The sequence below is a fragment of the Cricetulus griseus genome, chromosome 3 (genome assembly GCF_003668045.3).
Source record: "Cricetulus griseus strain 17A/GY chromosome 3, alternate assembly CriGri-PICRH-1.0, whole genome shotgun sequence".
NCBI lineage: Eukaryota > Metazoa > Chordata > Mammalia > Rodentia > Cricetidae > Cricetulus > Cricetulus griseus.
Window position 1 is genome coordinate 64,811,549 of NC_048596.1, and position 19,133 is coordinate 64,830,681.

The following is a 19,133-nucleotide window of genomic DNA, read 5'->3' on the forward strand; positions in this document are numbered from 1 at the left end:
CCTTACAGAGGAATTACATTGATTTATGCCTCAATCTTGTCCTGGTCTTATCCACAGCATAGTCACAACCACAGGATGTCCCATTCCTCACACCAGCAATGGGACAGGAATGGACATCTGCACCACACACACACACACACACACACACACACACACACACACACACACACACACACACGCCCACAAGCAAACACACACACACACAGACACATACATACACAGATACATACACACCACCTCCCACACTCACATACACACAGGCACTCATGCACACATACAGGCATATACAACGCATGCACACACACACACACACACACACACACACACACACACACACACACACACACAGAAGAATGACCCGCAGGCTCCCCACAACAGTGTCAGGGTAGGAAAGCAGTACCTTCTTGCCCAACTGGTCAGTCCCTGGCAGCAAGAGCACCCATTTGGAGCCTGATAAAAGCTATTTATGGAACAGAGCTATGCCCCACTGAGGTCAGCCTTTGACTCTGTGCATCCCACAGCATCCAGCAAAAGCTCTTCGGACACCACTGTCAAGTCTTCTTTGTCCCCATCTGGGCCTCAAACTGACTGCTTTTAAAGTGAGGGTCCAGATCGCAGTTGTGGTAAGATGACAAGGAAGGATTGTGAGCCAGGGCCTCTATCTCTATAGCAACAACCAAATATTTGTATCTAAAATCAACCATGCTCCCACCTCTGTAAGAATCTGCTTAAGATGTTAGAGATGTGGTGTCTTGTAGCTCTTATTCACACCTCCCAGACACGTCTGGACATATGAAACTGTCTGGGAGGACTTCCTGCTCTTGCCCACATGTGGACACTCCAGTATGTGTTTCTGCATGAGTGCATGCTCAAGTACTTGCTTCTGTGTGTGCGCATAGAGCGGTGGCCCATCTTGCAGCCCTGTCCCCCTTGCTGCGCTCAGGCTCACCCGGAGGAGTCAGTCAGCTATGTCCTCACAGACCAAACATCTGCTCAGTGCCCTGTCCACTGGAAGCCAGGCTGTGCATTTGTGAAACATGGCCACTGATGAGTTTCAAGTAATGGAAAAGAGGAAGCATTGGTAGAGATTTGACCTCCTGGGCCATTCATGTAGCCCTCAGATATGGCACAGAACAGTCTTTTGACATTTTTGAGGAGCTTAGATCAGGAATAGGGATGGATGTAAAAAGAGTTCTGTCAACAAGAATGGGGACAGTGGCCTTCTATGTCCCCATGCAGAGGGAATATCGTAAGTCATATGTGTTAGTCAGCTTTCCATTCCTCTGATAAGATACTCCAGATGGCCAGCTTTCAAAGGGGGAATGTTTATTTTCGCTCCAGGTTTTTGATGTTTCACATGGCTTGAACCTTCTGTGACTCAGTTTCTTTCTTTATAAAGACCTCACTAGATGAGGTGAGGTGTGTGGAATTGAGCAGTGTCTTGCTGGCTTGACAGCTCCCAGAAGAGCCTTTCACTCCAGTCTGGAGTCTTCCTCCTGGTATTTCAAAGAGGAATAGAACCCTGTCCTAAGTCCATGCAGACTTGGCACCTGGAATGGCTCCATCAAAACTGAAGTCAGAAACTGAAACTTTGGAAACACAAGGGGTTTGAGAGAGATGGCAAGGAAATCCAAAGAGCCTTCCCCCTCCTGCAGCAAAGCCCGGCAGTGTCAAGGGTGATTAGCAGAGTGTGTATATGATACTGGAATGAGAAGAGGATGAAGAGGATGGGAAGGAATTCCGGAAGCTACTGCCAAGTTTTTAGACAGATATGGGAGCGTGCTTTGTGTGGCCCCAGTGTCTACAGGTAGTAAATGGGGGAGCCATCCAGCCAGATTCTGGCTCTCGAGCTGGCCAAACCCAAATTCACACTTAGAAGAAGCCTATTCCTAATCCAGAAATATTTTCCACCTGTAAGTGTCCCTCACTCCCAGACTCTAACCTACACCTTTACATGCTTGCAGGGGAAAGAGGCCAAGATATGAATTGAGGCCATGTGCCTGTTGTCTCAGCCCATTGCCTAATGAAGAAAGAAGCCACCATACTGTGGTCCCTGTCCTGAGAACCTGGATGGCCTCCAAAGAGACATAAGACAGCTCAGGAATCCAGAATGGGGCATCTGAGTCTGACCAACATGAAGAAAGAATCCAAAGAGATTTGACAAACCCACAGCCCCAAGGGCACTGTCTTAATCAACAGCTGAACAGCTCAATGGAGTTTCGTGCCTAGATCCTTGAAGCCCAAGAGAGCAGAAACTTACCCAGCCAAGTCCAGAAGGGAAGAGAAAGGGACACACACAAACCAGGTATTACCAGCAAAGAAAATTACCGGGCACTCTGCTAAATTCGCACTTGGCTGAAAGAATCAAAAGGGCAGCCTAGGGTAAAAATCCACAGCTGAAGTCCAAGTGTTATTGATAAAAATCTCATGCAAACTTATCAGATAGATGAAAGCACCAAAGTTTACATTTTCCAGAAAGTTTCTGCTTTCTGAAGAATAAAAATTTCCACTAAACCAAGGGGACTGAAAATGTAGCCTTTTCTATTTGTCCTCCTTTCTAGCAGAAATGTCCTACGAGTGTGTCAGGGCTGGGGAAGCACGCACCCCCACCCGCAGCATCTTCCGATCTTGGGTACATGTCAGGGACCCCTTTACCAGCAGAGAATGTCTCAATGAACCATGAGCAGACTTCTTGATTCAGGTCTTGTCACTCCCCACCCCCAAAGCTTGACATAAATTATCGAAGTACCCTTTGAACATTGGCCCATTAAATACATCAAAGAGAATTTGGAATGCACAGGAAAAATGGGAAATTACCTAAGACCAAGCAAGGCTGGTGGAACTCAGGCTACATCTCTGCTCCACTAGACTCTGCACGCTTAATCATGGAGCTCGCCTCACACAGACGAGCGAGCAGAGGGACTGTTTTGTGAACATGAGATACAGATGCATCCAGGAACCTCCTGCCGGGTCCTCCAGGTATCCAGTACATGTCTCTAAACAGCAGCAATTGAATATTTTTGCTGGATCTTCCACTCTGTTCCAACCATGGGTGGGAACATCCTGCCATCTGTATGCACAAAAGGAAGCTGACCAGGTGAGTGGAGCCCCACATGGCTCACAGCACATTGGCACAGACAGAACTGATGTTGCCCTGTGGCTTTTCCCAGAAGAAGCTGATCTCCCAGGCAGAGAGCAAGCTCCCATTGGCAGGTTAATTCTCTCTTTCTCTGGGATAGCAGTTGGATGAGAACAGCCAAAGGAATCTGGCTTCTGTCCCACCAATTTCCTGTGGGGCTGGAGAGAGCTGTTGCCTAGACAGCTTTCCAAGCTGGCGCCTCTTTGGGGAGGTGTTTGTGACCTCATGGACCTTAGAGAGCTGTGGATGAAGTGAGCAGCCCCGAATAAGGACACAGTAATTTTAGCAATGTTCTCTGAAAAGGGAGTAAGCTTGAGCGTTCTAACTGAATATGCATAGAAACTATAGGTTCCAGTGCACGGGACTGATCCACAAGCCCTGCATCTGGCTGATGGGACCATAGAATTGGTTTATGCTATCTGTGAGCCATACTTGAATTCTGCAGGCCACACAGCATAGAGACCTGTACTGGAAGAAGGTAAGAACCCCTGAACGCTGTGGGGGAAAACTCCCCTGCTTCCATATAGATCTGCTTGAGAACTTCTAAGTCACCTTGAGCCAGCTCCTAAGGTAATAGATATGGAAAAAGCACGCAGGAGCCAGGATATGTCATCTCCTGTGCCCAGCATATCAGATGCCTACCCAGCTTCCTGCTGACAGTGGGTGAGTGATGTAAAATCTCAGATTTTGATAATCACAGCTGCCAGATTACACTTTCCCTTCTAGCCTTTTCATGTTTAATCAATACAGATTAACAAATTACGTTTTTTAATAGAATTAAATTGTTAGCCAGCAAGATATCATCATCACACCACTATGGGCAATCTTTGACTGTCTTATGCAGAATGCTATGCAATTTAAAAGGTGAATGGATAGTAACCTAATCCAGAAAAGCATCAACTATTTTCTAATGTGTGTGCTTCCCCTGTTTCCACATGGGGTACTTTGTCCCTTTCTTACTAACTTTTAGGACTTTTTAGTATATTCTGAATGTTTATTGTTTGGAAATTATATAATTTCTGATATTAGCTTTCCAGGGCCACTATAAAAAAGTACCACAAACTTGGTGTGTTAAAAAGCAGAATTTTAACTGAGTGTCATGGTGCATGCCTTTTGCTCCAGATGTTTGGAAGTTCTAGTCTAAGGTGTAAGCAGGACACTAGTCTCCCCAGAGACCCAGATGAACAGTTCTTCTTGCCTCCCTTGGCCCATGGCAGCATCACTCCAATCTCTGCATTGTCTTTGTATACATGGCCTCTTCTTTGAGTATGTGTCTGCCTTCAAACCTCCTTGTCTAATCAGGACACCAGTCCCTTTAGGTTAGCATCCAACATTGTGATCACACAGTAACAGGCTACATCTGCAACTGGTCCTTCTCCAAATGAGTCCACACTTGGGGAGCTGGACCAGGACCTCAAACTTGTGTGAAAGTGACTTCAGGTAATCCATGAGAATTGCAAATCTCATCCACACAACCTTGGCTTCCCTTTTAAGCTTGCTTATGGAACCTTTTGTCATAAACACTTCATTTTAATTCACTCATGTTTATTCATAAGCTTTCATTTCTAAGGGTTCTCCATTGTGTTTAGAAAGATTTTGTGGTCTAGATGTCATTGGAACACTGACAAAAAGCCATTAAAATAGAATTAAAGAGCTGCAAATTGTCCCCCCCCCAAAAAAACACATAAAAATGGGGCTGGAGAGATGGCTCAACAGCTAAGAGCACAGGCTACTCCCACAGAGGACAAGGTCCAATTCCTAGAACCCAACACCCAAGTCCCAGGGGATCTGATGCCCTCTTCTGGTTTTTACAGTTATCAGGCAAATGGTACACAGACATATATACAGGCAAAATACTCACATGCATGCAAAATAATAAATATGTACAAATAGAAAAAGTTTTAATCAACACGAAAACCTTCAAAACAACTATCTTGTCTACTTGCACAGTTTGCAGAAACACTTTGTATTTTACTTGAATGCTTTCAGCAAATAGAAACAAGGGGAAACCTCTAAGCTATGCATGCTTGGGAAAACTTTAAAACCCCGCCTGGTAGGGCTTCAAAGAGAGAGCTCACTGGTTAAGAATGCTTGCTGTCCTTGCAGTTCAGCTCCCAGTACCCAGGCCTGGTAGCTAACAGCCACCTGTAATTCCAGCTTGAGGAAATCTGATGTTCTTCTCTGGTCATTATAGGCACAATACTCATGTACACATACATACACAGGCATACACATACAAAATTACAAATAAAAGCAAAATATTTCATAAATTAACTTGAAAACTTCACTGTAAAAGAAGGAAATTGAACTGTCTTCTTTACTGACACAGATTCAAAATTCCTAGGAAGAATCTGGGTGTGTCAGCTCTGCTTGCTTAGAATTCAAAGCCTGCCTTGGCTCCAGTACTAGATACTCTATCAAAAGAGAAACAAAATAATAATATAAAAGAATAGAAAGGAAGGGAAAGGGGGAAAGAAATATAAGCACAAGAGTTACAAATAAGAGTTGCAATATCCAAAGTTGCCTTTGAATGTAAGATTTATCTTAGAGACACAAGAATAATTTAATTACTTTTTATCAAATCTGTTGATGTAATTTAGCTCACAAGTTACTGAGGAGAAAAAATTACATTCATATTATCTTGCAGGGAATAGAAAATAAAATTCAACAAACTCTATGGGCTTTAAAAATGTAAGTTTTTAATAACCTGAAAAAAGAATGCCTAACAAGCCACAAAAGTTCTACAATGAAATTAATACATTAGCATAAGAGGGTGACAATTTGTAGCCCTGACTCTGTAAGGATCATGCCTTCTGTTTCTATTCTACATAAGCACTTTGTCCAGTTTTCTCAAGAAATTAGAAACTGCCCCTTCAGAGTCACCACAAGGTTTCCTCACTGCTGTTGTGGCTACACAGTGAGTCCCAGCCTGCTGGAGCTAGGCAGGAATATCATGGCTTCCAGGAGGCAGGCCCTTAGCATCAAGGTATTACTGGTGACTCCCTAGCTCCTCTGGATGCAGAGGTCCCTGACTTGTTCACTGTGACTGTTTGAGTGCCATCTCAGGGCCACTCAGTGTATGACATGCTGGAACATTTCAGTTCTTCATGACCCCACTTGCCACTAAGAACAAAGTAATGAATTTGTGTGTGGGGGTGTGTGTGTGTCTGAAAATACCTAAGAGTAGACGGTTTAGGAAAAGAATAAGAAAAAGAGCAGATTGTTGATAAATCTTATATAAGTGAACACACACACACACACACACACACACACACACACACACACACACACAAAGGAATTTTCAAACTCAATGGAAACAACAAATTTAATACACTGACCTGGAAATTTATATGTAAAAATCGACAGCTTTTCTGTAAATTAAAAATCACCACCTAATAAGACAACGGGGAAAATAATACTTGCAAATGTTAGCAAAAATTAGCAATAGCAAAAGAAACCAAAATGCTGGGGGGTGTCAGAGGAATAGGGAGTACATTTAAAAACACACTTTGAAATTGTCTGGAAAGACTCGGTGGAACACACTGGAATGTGTGTTCCCTCCGACTCAGGTCCCTAGGACTAAAAGCCTTACAACCTCAATCAGAACCAGTGAAGGGCTTGAGTAAAACAATGCATCTTCTGGAAAGTCAAGAGAGCAATCAAAGCACAAGAAAAACCAGGGAACCACAACACCCAAAAACAGCAGATGTGGAAGCCAGCACTAGAACCACAAAGATCCATGTGCTTCAGTTGGGACCCAGAAGGGAGCACAGACACAAGGCAGAGGCACCCAAAAGGCAAGCACAAAATATGCCTGGGAATTTTAAATGTGATAAAGGTGGCCTTTCAGAGACACAAGGAAAAAATCAAAGGGCAGACACTTGGAATTTCTACCTCTTCTTTTCTCACCCAAATTATTTCCAGATATATCAGACATGGAAATATAAAAAAAAATCAAAGTACAAAACTAGTAAAAGTAAGAGGATAGGAGCTTTATTCTTAATATTATCTCCAAAGCACAAGAGACAAGTTTGGTGACCATAGAAATGTATATGATGCAGGAATTGAATAGTTTGCCAAAAGGAAAGGGGAAAAAAACACGTAAGCAAAAGCTACTTTGTTGAGGAAAAACTTTTGTAGTTCATTTGGCCCCAAACTATAAATCAGTAGGGAAAAGAAAATAATGAACAGGGGTGGGGGGGGGAGAAAGCAGTGTTAACAGGGAGAAAAACAACACACACTGAATAAAGCCTAAGACTTTCAACTTAATATACAATTAAGTAAATGCCAATTGAAACAGTCTTTAAAAAACAATCATTAACTATCAAGGCCAGGGGGCTTGAGAAAGAGGCCCTCTCAAATGGGCCCGCCAGAGAGGATTAAAAGGATTATAAAAATAGGATTACTATTCTCAAATGAAATTAGCCCATCAGTTCCACTTTCAGGAATTTATTCTACAGTTAAAAGTCCACAAAGACACATATATGATGTTCTCAATGTTGAAAAAGGCGAAAAAGAAATACACAAAGACAGACTGCTGAAGGCACTGTAGCTAATGTGCACGTTATCATCTATAATGCCATTAAGAGATGGGAGCCTGTGTAAAGTAGGGTGCCAGGATTCTCTCACCAGTGTGTGCTTTTATTTATCTCCAAAAGCCAAAGAGAATCAGCATGCATGTGTCACTTGTGTGCATGTGTTTTTAAGCAAATAACTTTCCAGGTGTTTTTATATAAGAAATGCAGCTATGAATATATGGTGATCAAATGTGCCAAGTGGGGATACAGCTCTGTCGGCGGCAGGCTTTACCATGGGGTGGTTGCTTTGTTTTGTCTTCGGGTTGACTTTTGAACTATACCCACATGTTACTTTTATAATATAAATTAGTGTTAAGGCAATTATCAAATTCGATGACTTTAAAACAAAAAAGGAGATAGATTTATTAAAGCTTTAAAACCTCCTCTTGCAAATGTCATTTCCCTAATTTAAAGCACACGCTGGCTCCTCACCGCTCACCATTTCCTCTTCGGCTTCTGTTCTTATTTCCAAATGTCTTTCCTTATCTGTCTGTCTCGTGAAGTGGACATTCTGCATATTTCCCTCTCAGAACCCTGGGATAGATTAGGTACCATTTCCTGATCCCCCTTTTAAGCAGACTCTGCCCTGTCCCCAGAAGGCCAAGGCAAGCAAGAAGGCCTCAGCCGGGACTCTCACCTGCACAGCATCCTCTCTGGGGCCGGATGCTTATCAGTGTCTCCAGATACAGTGTGTCTGCAAAATGTCTGCTCTCGCCATTCCATTCCTGTCTCTAGTTTATTGACAGAAACCTACAGTAGCTTCTGGCTTACCCAAAACTCAGACAAGTATGTGAAGGGAGATGGGATGGGGGACCGAGTCCCTTAATGAATATAACCCGAGACTTTACAAATGGAAAAGCAATGACATCTACATCAACAAGGAGATAAATTTATATCTTATGATTTAAAATTGCATAAACGTGTGTGTGTGTGTGTGTGTGTGTGTGTGTGTGTGTGTGTGTGTGTGTGTGTTGAAATCTTCACTTCACTTTCATCATATTGAACTCAAAGGTTTCACCCATGTCTGCCCATGCCATGTGAAAGGCAATCTTTTGTCAAGACTGTGTGGCCATGGGTGATTCCTTTTGTCCCATGTCCTTTAAAGCAAACACTCCCAAAGTCTGTGTTTTGCATCTTTGCAAGTGGCACTGCAGCTTCTGGAAGGCAGTTTTGCCTGCTTGCCCTGTCAGACCTCTACCTGCAACAAACTTTCAAACAATCCAGCACTCCCTTAACCAACAGCCAGGGTCATAACCAGGTTCAAGTGACACCTGCTGCTAGTCACCAAGAGTCAAATGGAGCCCTGTCTCCAGAAAGCAGAACGGTGCTGAATGTGTGACTGTGTGAATAGTTATTTTCTTCCCAGAGAAAGCTACAGAATTTTGTACCATCTTATCAGAATAAAGGCAACTAAAGACACAGGCTTGGATAGAAATGTGTGCAGAATGATTGCGTTTTTAATTTCATGATCAAAATTACAGGCATTGGCCTCTCCAGAGTTATTTCCTATCTACCCCAGAAGGATTTTCCCACTGCTTAAAATTGCATTTGCCTTGCAATGAGCTACAGGGAAGCATCTCTACAGTTGTCTTTTTTTTTCTCCCCTCTCTTTTCACAACTGTTGCAAAGACCTTATTATCCTCCCCATCGAGTAAGGAAGGGAGCTGAACAGGGAAGATCAAACACTCCAAATTTTAGCATAAATGTCAAGGTGAAAAGTACAGCAAACCCTAGCAAAAATTCGCCCAATAAAGCCAGGGAAGGCTCTGTTTTTATTTCAGTAACAACCCACACTCCTCTCAAAGTTTCAAACCGTAAATGTTGATGCCATCTTAAAGACCAAGTTGCTGAGCACATGGTTAGAAAAGAAACTGTTTTTAAGCATTTAATTGAGCCTCTAAACCCACAAACCCTCCCAGAGTCTTTGCTGAGTGCAGAGGGCACCACGTTGCCCCTGCCAAGGACGGGAGCAAAGTAAAAGGCATTTCTAATTGATTCTTCACTCTTTTTTATTATTATTACAGGAGCTCCAGGATAGCAAGAAACCAGGTGACACACAAGAAAGAAGAAAGGGAAGGAGCTGAGATGGTGAAATTAGGGATTCATACCTGGTCTGGTCTGTCTTTCATTTCAGACATGATGAGTTCTCTTAACATTTTCTATTACTTAATGAAATTTGCATGCTTGTCTAGGTGCCTAGCTGACTGGCAGAGCTTGCATGAAGTAAGTGAGGTTGTACTGACATTGCAGCAGACTGAAACACAAGGAAACACCATGGGAGATGTGTCTGCACCAAACTCTGAATGGTATTCCTTTCACATACAGTGAGAACTGAACACAACCAGGATTAGATGGTAGCCTACTTAATATCTTTAAATTAAATAATCCCCACATGCAATGATGCTATATGCTCTGAAAGGCATAAGTACCGAAAGGAATAAATGCATATGATGTGTATTGACCAATAAGGAAATAACCACTACATCATGTCATTCCAATTCACAGAGAACCTCAAAGTGAAAACAATGTCCTCTTCTTACCGCTCTGCCCTCATTCCCCAGGAGGGGACATCTGGAAGAGTTTCATTGTTGTACCTTTGAAGGCACCTATGTAAATGATGCTGTTAGATTCTTGTCTTAGATTTTCTCCTTGACATAATGTATCCACTGCCCTGTTGTGTAAAATTAGCAATTGACCTTATTTTTGTGACTTTTTTCTTCCCATCCCTCCTGGTCAAAGAATGACAATCAGATGGGAGGAAGATGTGCAAAGAGGGAACCCCAGAATCGATATGGTTAGCCCTGTAAGCCTGTGTATGGGGGCTGAGCTGAGCTTGTTCAAGATCAGAACACAGGACTCATTTACAGCAAATGAAACACAACAAGATACAGTGTGGGAAAATCAGCGGCCAAGGAGTAAGAAGAGAATATTGACTCAAGCATGCTAAACCACAACCTTGACACACTGAAGGTTCCACATGAACATGTTCTAACAGTGTGGACAGCAAAATTTCTGAGCAAAGGTTTTATTATCCTGGAAGAAGAGCTGTTCTAGAATATGGCAATAAAACTATAAAACAGAATAGGCATGAACTTTTATTTTAGATATAAAATTCCAACAAGTTAGTTAGGAATGGTGGTAGATAATTTGCCAAGCATGTGAATACAAGACCTTGGGCTGGATCTCCAGAACTGCTAACAAAAAGTGTATAAATTATGACAAGCTAGCTCACTTAGTAAACACCACATGATTTCCACAGTTCCAGACAAAGAGAGCATAATAATGAGTTAACACGGCTATCTGAAAACTGAACTTCCTGCTAGAACCAGTCAATTCTCTTCAAAGATAGATAACAGAATCCAGAGTTGCTAAATAAATGATTTACAGTGTCCAATGCAGAGTCAAAATTACTAGACATTGGGGAAAAAGAGAAAAGTTTCAATACAAGTAACATAAATTTAATTTCAGGTGGCCACATTCTGATCTTAGGAGACAAAATCTTTAAAACTATTGGCAGAAATATTTTCAAATAATTAGAGGAACATGTATTCCTCATGAATGAACAGATAAGAAACATGAGCAGTTGAATGGAAACTATAAGATGAAACCAAATGGAAATTTTAGACTTGGAAAAAATAACTGAAATTTAAAACTCTTTGGCTATCCTATCTAATGGCAGATTGGAGACAGCAAAGGAAAGAGAAGAAAACGCATGATCAAATCTATAGAAAAGGCCAACCTCAAGGGTAGAAAAGTATTGTCATGGTCTGGATGTAGAGTATCTCCCATAGGTTCATGTATTTGAATGCTTGTTCTCCAGGGGCTCTTACTATTTGGGGAGTTTGTTGGACCTTTAAAAGGGGATTGCTGTAGGAAGGTCTTGAGGTTTCAAGTCCCACCCAACTTTCTATCTTCTGTTTCTAGAGCTTCATTCATGTTCCTGCCACCATGTGACCCACTCAGATATTCACAGGTGGCTTCATGCTCCTGCCACCATGCCCAGAGTCTCTTATACTGTCAGGACTTCCATTTTCGATGGCCATAGTCTCAAACCACAAGCCCAAACAAGATCTTCTTGTCTTAAGTTTCTTCTTCTTGTGTATTTGGTCACAAAATGAGGAAAGTAGATGATGCATATATTGATGACAAAGAAAAAGACCTCTAGTATTCTGCAGGGCTGTCTTAGATGGGGGCAGACTCCCAAGAAGAGAGAAAAGTAAGGCTGGAGCAGAAAGACAGTTTGAAGACACAAAGACTGGGTGTATCAGAGAGTCAATAAAAAAATTGCTTTAGAGATTCAAGAAGTTGAGCAACACTGAAGCAGCATGAACAGAGAATGACCCCTAGACAGGGTATACTCATATTGCTCCAAATGAAGATATATATATATATATATATATATATATATATATATATATGTGTGTGTGTGTGTGTGTGTGTGTGTGTGTGTGTGTGTGTGCCATGAAGGGAAAATGGGTGATTGACAAGCAAACAAGACTTAAAAAAATCACTGTATTCTCACAAAAACAATGGAGGACCAAAGGCAACGGGCTAAATGGAAAAGAGCTGCAATGAGAGCACCATTCACTTCTATGTGCTGACAGTCTCTCTCACAACTGGAAATGAAGGATGCTTTCAAGCAAACACAGTTGGGGATGACTTGCTAGTAGCAATTTCCTGTGCTATCACAGGGCTTCCCCTCACCTGACAAGGAAACAGGTTGAAGGATAAAGAAAACAAAAATGTGAAAGTGGCTAACAGGCAGGAAATAGTTCTAAGCTATACTCTTTTTTTACTCATTATAAATTATTTTTTAAAAAGGTGAGTGTTTAAATCATCTATATCAACCTCCCCAAATGAGATACACATTGAACATGAAGGTGGTGGGGTGGGTTAGAGCTGCAGATGGGAAGAAGTGCTAAGGAATGCTGTCTTCTGTCCATGACATGCTCATTGCACACATGAAATCACATGAGCAGCATAAGAATAAACTAGTCAGTATGCCAATATTGATGGAGGAGAGCTCCTGAGATCCCACCCACCTCTAAAGAGCTACTGGCATTGGATGGATGCCAAGAGATGGAAAGTCACTGTTCTTTGAGGTCATGACTACTGGTAGGTTGCTCCTGTCCCAAATAGATGACCCCATGCCCATTCACATACATGCAGCACTAAATGGATTCAGGGGTTATTAGTAACAGCAAAAATAAGAGAAGAACAAGGAGTTGGGAGGGAGTTGCCATGACAGACACTAGAAGAAATTGAGGGGAAAGTATTAGTGGATGGACAGGATCAAAATACATTGCATAAATGTATGGAAGTTAGAAAGAATAAATAAAAATATTACTTAAAAAACCAAACATTTATATCCAGTTTCAAAATACTGTGTTTAAATATACATATAGTGTTTGTAATAAAAGTAAAAGATATGACAGTAATTTCCCAAAGTATGGAATGGATTTGAATTGTGCTACTGTGTGATTATTACATTCCAATACTATAAAACACAAGAGTGATGCAGCATTAGCTAACTAATGGAAGGAAAGAAATATTAGACACCAAGAATAAAAAGTATCATGTAGAATTCTCTAAATAGTATAGGTTCTAAACAGACACTGGTTATTAAGCAAGTTTATTGTCAGCTTCCCTTAAAACTAGAGCTTAAATATACCAATAAAGTAAATAAACGTATTTATAAAACATTTGACTAACATAAAAAGGCAAAACAACTAGAGAATAAAAATGTAACATAAAGGGAAATAATCAAGAATTCCAACTTCAGTTGGGCGGTGGTGGCACACACCTATAATCCCAGCACCCTCGAGGCAGAGGCCGGCAGATCTCTGTGAGTTTGAGACCAGCCTGGTCTACAAGAGCTAGTTCCAGGACAGCCTGTAAAGCCACAGAAAACCCTGTCTCAAAAAAAAAAAAAAAAAAAGACTTCCAAATTCTATTAATTATACTAAAAGTAATGAACACCTGTAAGTAAAAGGCAGGAATTGTCAGACTTGGCAGAAAATGATAACCATTTAAATGCTCTTCATAAGAGATGTATGTTAAATACAGAGACACGTCTGCAGAAAGAAAACAAAAGGAAGCAAGGATGCCATGCTCAGAGCAGGTACAAGGATGCTGGCTGGCGTACTTCTGTAAAAATAGAAGGACCATTTCAAGGTAAAGAGGAACTGTTCATGTGGGAAAGATACCTTGTTTTACATCTAGAAAATGTAAAACTCATAACTATGATATTTCTAATAACAGAATATCAAAATGTATGAGTAACACAGACCGAAACACGCAAAATCATTTCTAATCCAAGCTCCCTTTTATTTTTATTATCTTCCTTTTATTTTTAAGCAGTCACTTTTTTTTCTTCCAACATACCTTCTTTCCTGTTTGTTCTTTGAAGGGTTGTCTCAAGAAATGGCTTAGACATGAGCATCCAACTTGGGCTGGAAGGAAGTCTGATTGACTGGCTCAGCCCCGAGAGTTCTCTGCATTGTGCAACTCTAGATAAGGAAGGCAGTACATGGTCCAGAATGCATCGCCAGAAGGAGTTGCTGTGTAAGCAGGTTGGATGAAACAAAACTCTAAATTTTCTTCCCAACAAGGTGGTGTCTACGTGTAATCTTTCTCTAAGCCTTGTTCTTTTTCATCTAGAGAGGTCTGAGAGTCAAGTAATGAATGTCACAATGTCCGCAGTATCTACTTACGAAGCTGTTGACAGAGTAGCCCTTAAAACAGCTCCAAGGACATCCTTTCTCAAGCACACTCTCCTGGCACCTTTGTCACCCTGCAGTTGGTGGCTTGGCTCTTGTGCAAGGGTCTTCTCTCTGGACTGTGAATGATCCTAAGTAAGCTGCCAAACTGCTTTCCAAAGTGCCATGTCTTCCATTGTTTCTCCTATCTCCTTTTTAAAGATGCCTTTACTTTTATTTCATATGTATCACACCACAAGCACCACATGTGGGCCTGGTGTCTGTCAAAGACAGAAACTGGGCGTCAGATTCCCTGGCACTGGAGTTACAGGTGTTTGTGAGCCACCATGTGGGTCCTGGGAACTGAACAAAGAACCTCTGTAAGAGCAGCAGCCAGAGCTCTTAATCACTGAGCCGTCTCTCCAGTCCCTTGCATCTCTTGTAAAGATATACTGACCCCAAGAAAGTGGACATGCTTTCTTCATTTTGTATCTGAGTTACTAAAGAGCATACCTAACCCCAGTGAGCAGACACTGTCACCTGCTGTCTTCATCAGTGTCTTCTCCCGGTCTCCTGTGACAACATGCCACGTCAACAGCAAAAACCCACTGATCACGTTTTCCCTTAGGAAAACCTTTCTACTCTACATGACCTTTCTATCTACTGGCTTTTAATTCCCATCAGCATTTTGAGGGTATATGTGTAGATAAGGCAATCTAAGTAACTTTAAAAAAATTATTCTTCACATTTTTCTCATCAACATTTATAGCCCTTTCAGTTAGCCGGCTATTGTTTTATGATATCAATTTTATCATACTTTGTCCCCAAATCCTCTTGACTGCCTGCATTTAAAAGTGCAAAGTAAATATAATAAAAACTGACTTCCTCAGACACTTGAAAGGCAAAACACTTTTTGAATCACGCCATGAGGAGATACATAGAAAAAGGCTCTGATTAAATCTACTTTCAGCTGAAACTCTCTGAGCATTATATTAATGACCTTGAAGATTGTCCGGCAGCAATATCTTGGGTATGAATTTCTTCAAAGGTTGAAATATAGGTTAGATCCCTCTGGAGGCTCCTGATATCAAATAAAAAGCTTAATCAATTTGTAGAAGCAAGAAGGTGGACATGCTTTAGAGCACTAGAAATTGATACTCTGAAATCTACAATTATTGGAACTGAAAGGAACTAACTCGCCGTCTGATAGGATTTCTTTTTCCTGATGTTTCTCCTGCCCTAGCAGACATGAAAGGAAAAACAAGTTTTCAAAAATCAGCAGGACTTTGTAAATGTATCAGAATTTTCATGCTATTAAAAAAAAGTCATCTTTGCCAGCCAAAGGTTAAATCCTTTATTCTGATGAAGACGCTGGTGGAATCTTTCCCTTATTGCCCACTATTAACCTTTCCATGTGACCTGAAAGATTAACCCTCTGCAGAGTTTGTCTGGTAGAAGCCACATCTTGCTAGTCCATTAACCCAAGAAAAGGCAACAGACAAATGTCCATGGGACTTTCTGTGGAAATGCAGGTGTGTAGATTTGATGCAATAACCAACATATTCACTGGAAATTTCCTACATTAAAGATATCCCTAAAGATATCTCTTTATTCTCCTGTCTCTGAATAACTAAGAGGGTGTCACCAACATATGCTGATAGTGACTGTGGCCTCCTCTAGCCACTGGGGTAAGAGCTAGCAACCCCACTGAATTTTTCTCCTCGGCGCTCAATGACAAGAATAATAAGAATGCAGAAAACCACTCTTGAAGAGCAGGAGAGAGGAAAGTAGATCAATGGACTCCTGGTGATCTCGAAAGTTTGGAAAATCACTTGAGAATTGCCCACTCTGTCTTGGATGACAAGCTATGCTTTCCCTCCCAGGCAAAGCTCTGAACTGAAATGCTAGATTTGAGCTGACTTCAAATGTCTCAGGGAAGCCTGGGGTCGGCTGGCTTTGGTTCTCTCCAAAGTATCATAGGCACATCCCTCCCACAGAGTCTTACTTCCTTGTATTGACTGTCTGTGATGTGGAGGGGACTCCACTGGAGTCCCTGATAGGAGGAATGGAATTCCTGGGGTGGCTTTTGGAGATGTGGCCCAGAGAGAAAGTCCCATTTGTTAAAGGGTCACTGTGCTAGGGAGACAGGGAAAATATCCTGGTTTAATCCTCTATGGACAATGCCAAAGTGAAGCAACAGCATCCTTTGATGAGTGACTCCATCAGTCCCTCCCTCTATCTGCAAAACATCATCAGCCATGTGTCACCCCAGGTGAAAGACCTAACAAGGGGTAGGGTGGGAAGAAGGAAAGATAAGCAAGACATTATTGTTGGGTATGGAATTCTCTAGGTATAAGCCCAGGAGTGAAATTGCTAGGTCATATGGTAGCTATAGTTTTAATTTTTAAGGAATCTCTAAAATAATTTCCAAATGCCTATACTAATTAATACCTAGAGAACTCCATACTCAAGCATAGAGATTTTACACTCCATGTTTATGGCTGCTCTATTCACTGTAGCAAGGAACTGGGATCAACTTAATTGTCTATCAACAGATGAATGACTAATAAAATTTGGTATATATACAAAATTGAATACTATGCAGCTCTGAAGAAAAAAATGAAGTTAAAAATTAAAGGGAAAATGAAAAGACATATAAAGTATAATATTAACCAAGGTCACACAATTTCAGAAAGCAAAAAAAAAAATACAATTCTTTTTCATATATGGAATCTATTCAATAACCTATGCATGTGTATGAATAAACATCCATGTGAGTACAATATAACATAAAAAAGGAATAAGAAGCACCCCCCTTTTAAAAAAGAGAACATAAAGCTAATTTTTCTTCTAGTTCTACTTCTGTGCTGAATTTAGGTGGTAGAGAACTGCATAAAGTATATTCGATACTGAAAGTGTACAGTTCAACGTGAAGCCCCACAGTTTCCATTCCAAATGCCTATTCTAACTGTAGAAGTTCCCTGCCTGAGGTGTGCAGTTTTGGGGTCTAGTTAATTTTGGTGCTTGATGTTTTCACTTACCTGTAAGTATTTTTATAATAAAGTTTATAATGTTTCAAAGAATAATCCAGTTTCTCAAACTTAAGGAATCATCAATTTTCCAGTATATAGTAGTCTAAAATCAAATTCTTCAATACCTACCTAGATATTTTGATGTCTTCAATTAGCCAATTATGGCCACTGTATCTTACATCATTGCACCTACTTGTTTATGTTTTTAATTATTCTTAAATTTTTTAAATAAATATCTAATTGTCTCAATTCTTCCTGTGCCCCAAACTGGCATACCAAAAGCACAATTTAAGAGAAAAACAAACAAACAAACAAAATGCTGATAGCTAAAGTTTGAAAAAACTAATTCAAGTGCTTCTTTGAAAGTTACTTGTAATAGAGCTGGGAGGTTGTGGTGCATGCCTTTAATCCCAACACTGGGGAGGCAAGGCAGGTAGGTATCTTGTGAGTTCTAGGCCAGCCTGGTCTGCAGAGTGAGTTCTAGGACAGCCAAAGCTACACAGAGAAACCCTATCTTGAAAAACCAAAAACAAACTAACAAACAAAAGTTACTAGTAATATAAAGAATCTAAAAAGAACCTAATGTGCTTAGAAATTTTAATAAATTTTCTTGGTTAATACTTTTTAAAATGAAGTTTAAAAGGTTAGAGATGGCAATCTTATGTTTTGGAGATTAAACTTTTTTTTAAATCTGATATAGTCAAGGCATAAAGTATACACATACTTGTTGACCATGCTTAATGTCAGAGGAGCACAATGCCTATGGCTTTAGAAAGAGCAGGTTTCATTTATAAAATCTCAATAAGAAGTGCCATTTGTTCTGGTGAGAACATGGCTCCTGTTGCTCCTCTGTGGAATGGACAGCCCCTGACTGGACATAGATTTGTCATGACTGGCTTCCCCAAGGTTGTCCTTTTCAACCCAACCAGTGTTCCATCAGACAATGGTATGGGTTATTTTAAAAGGTCAACGCTTTCAAGTTTTAGCTACCGTTTAGGGGACAGGCTCCAGAAGATGTGACTCAGCTCCCTGGACCCCACGGAGAGCATACAGGTGCCCTGCTCTACAAATGGCCTTCAGCTCTCTCTGACAGGGAACTCTTGTAGGACATAGTAAATAGTAATGACTAAAATCATTGAAAGGGTGATAAGTGCAGATCCCAGCCTCAACAAAGGGTGAGAACCATTACTGTGGTAGTTTGAATGAAAATGACTGCCATCAGCCCATAAGGAGTTGCACTATTGGGAGGTGTGCCCTTGTTGGAGTAGGTGTGGGCTTGTTGGAAGAAATGTGTCACTGTGGAGGTGAGTTTTGAGGTCTCATATATGTTCAAGCCATGCCCAGTGAGACAAACCACTTTCTGTTGCCTATGCAAGATGGAGGTCCTCAGCTCCAGCACCATACCTGCCTGCATGCCACCATGACCCACTATGATGATATTGGACTAAACCTCTGAAAATGTAAGCCACCCCAATTAAATGTTTTTCTTTTACAAGAGTTTTTACAGTCATGGTGTCTCTTCAAAGCAATAGAAACCCTAAGACATACAGAAAAACCCAGTCCATGGGAAAGATCCAGAAATTAAGAGTCCTGAAGTAAAAAGAAGTGTAGGATCCCAGGAACACAAACAGTAGTGAGGACCCAAGATGGTCTAACTGAACAAGGGTGCCCCTTCTCTGCCTGAACT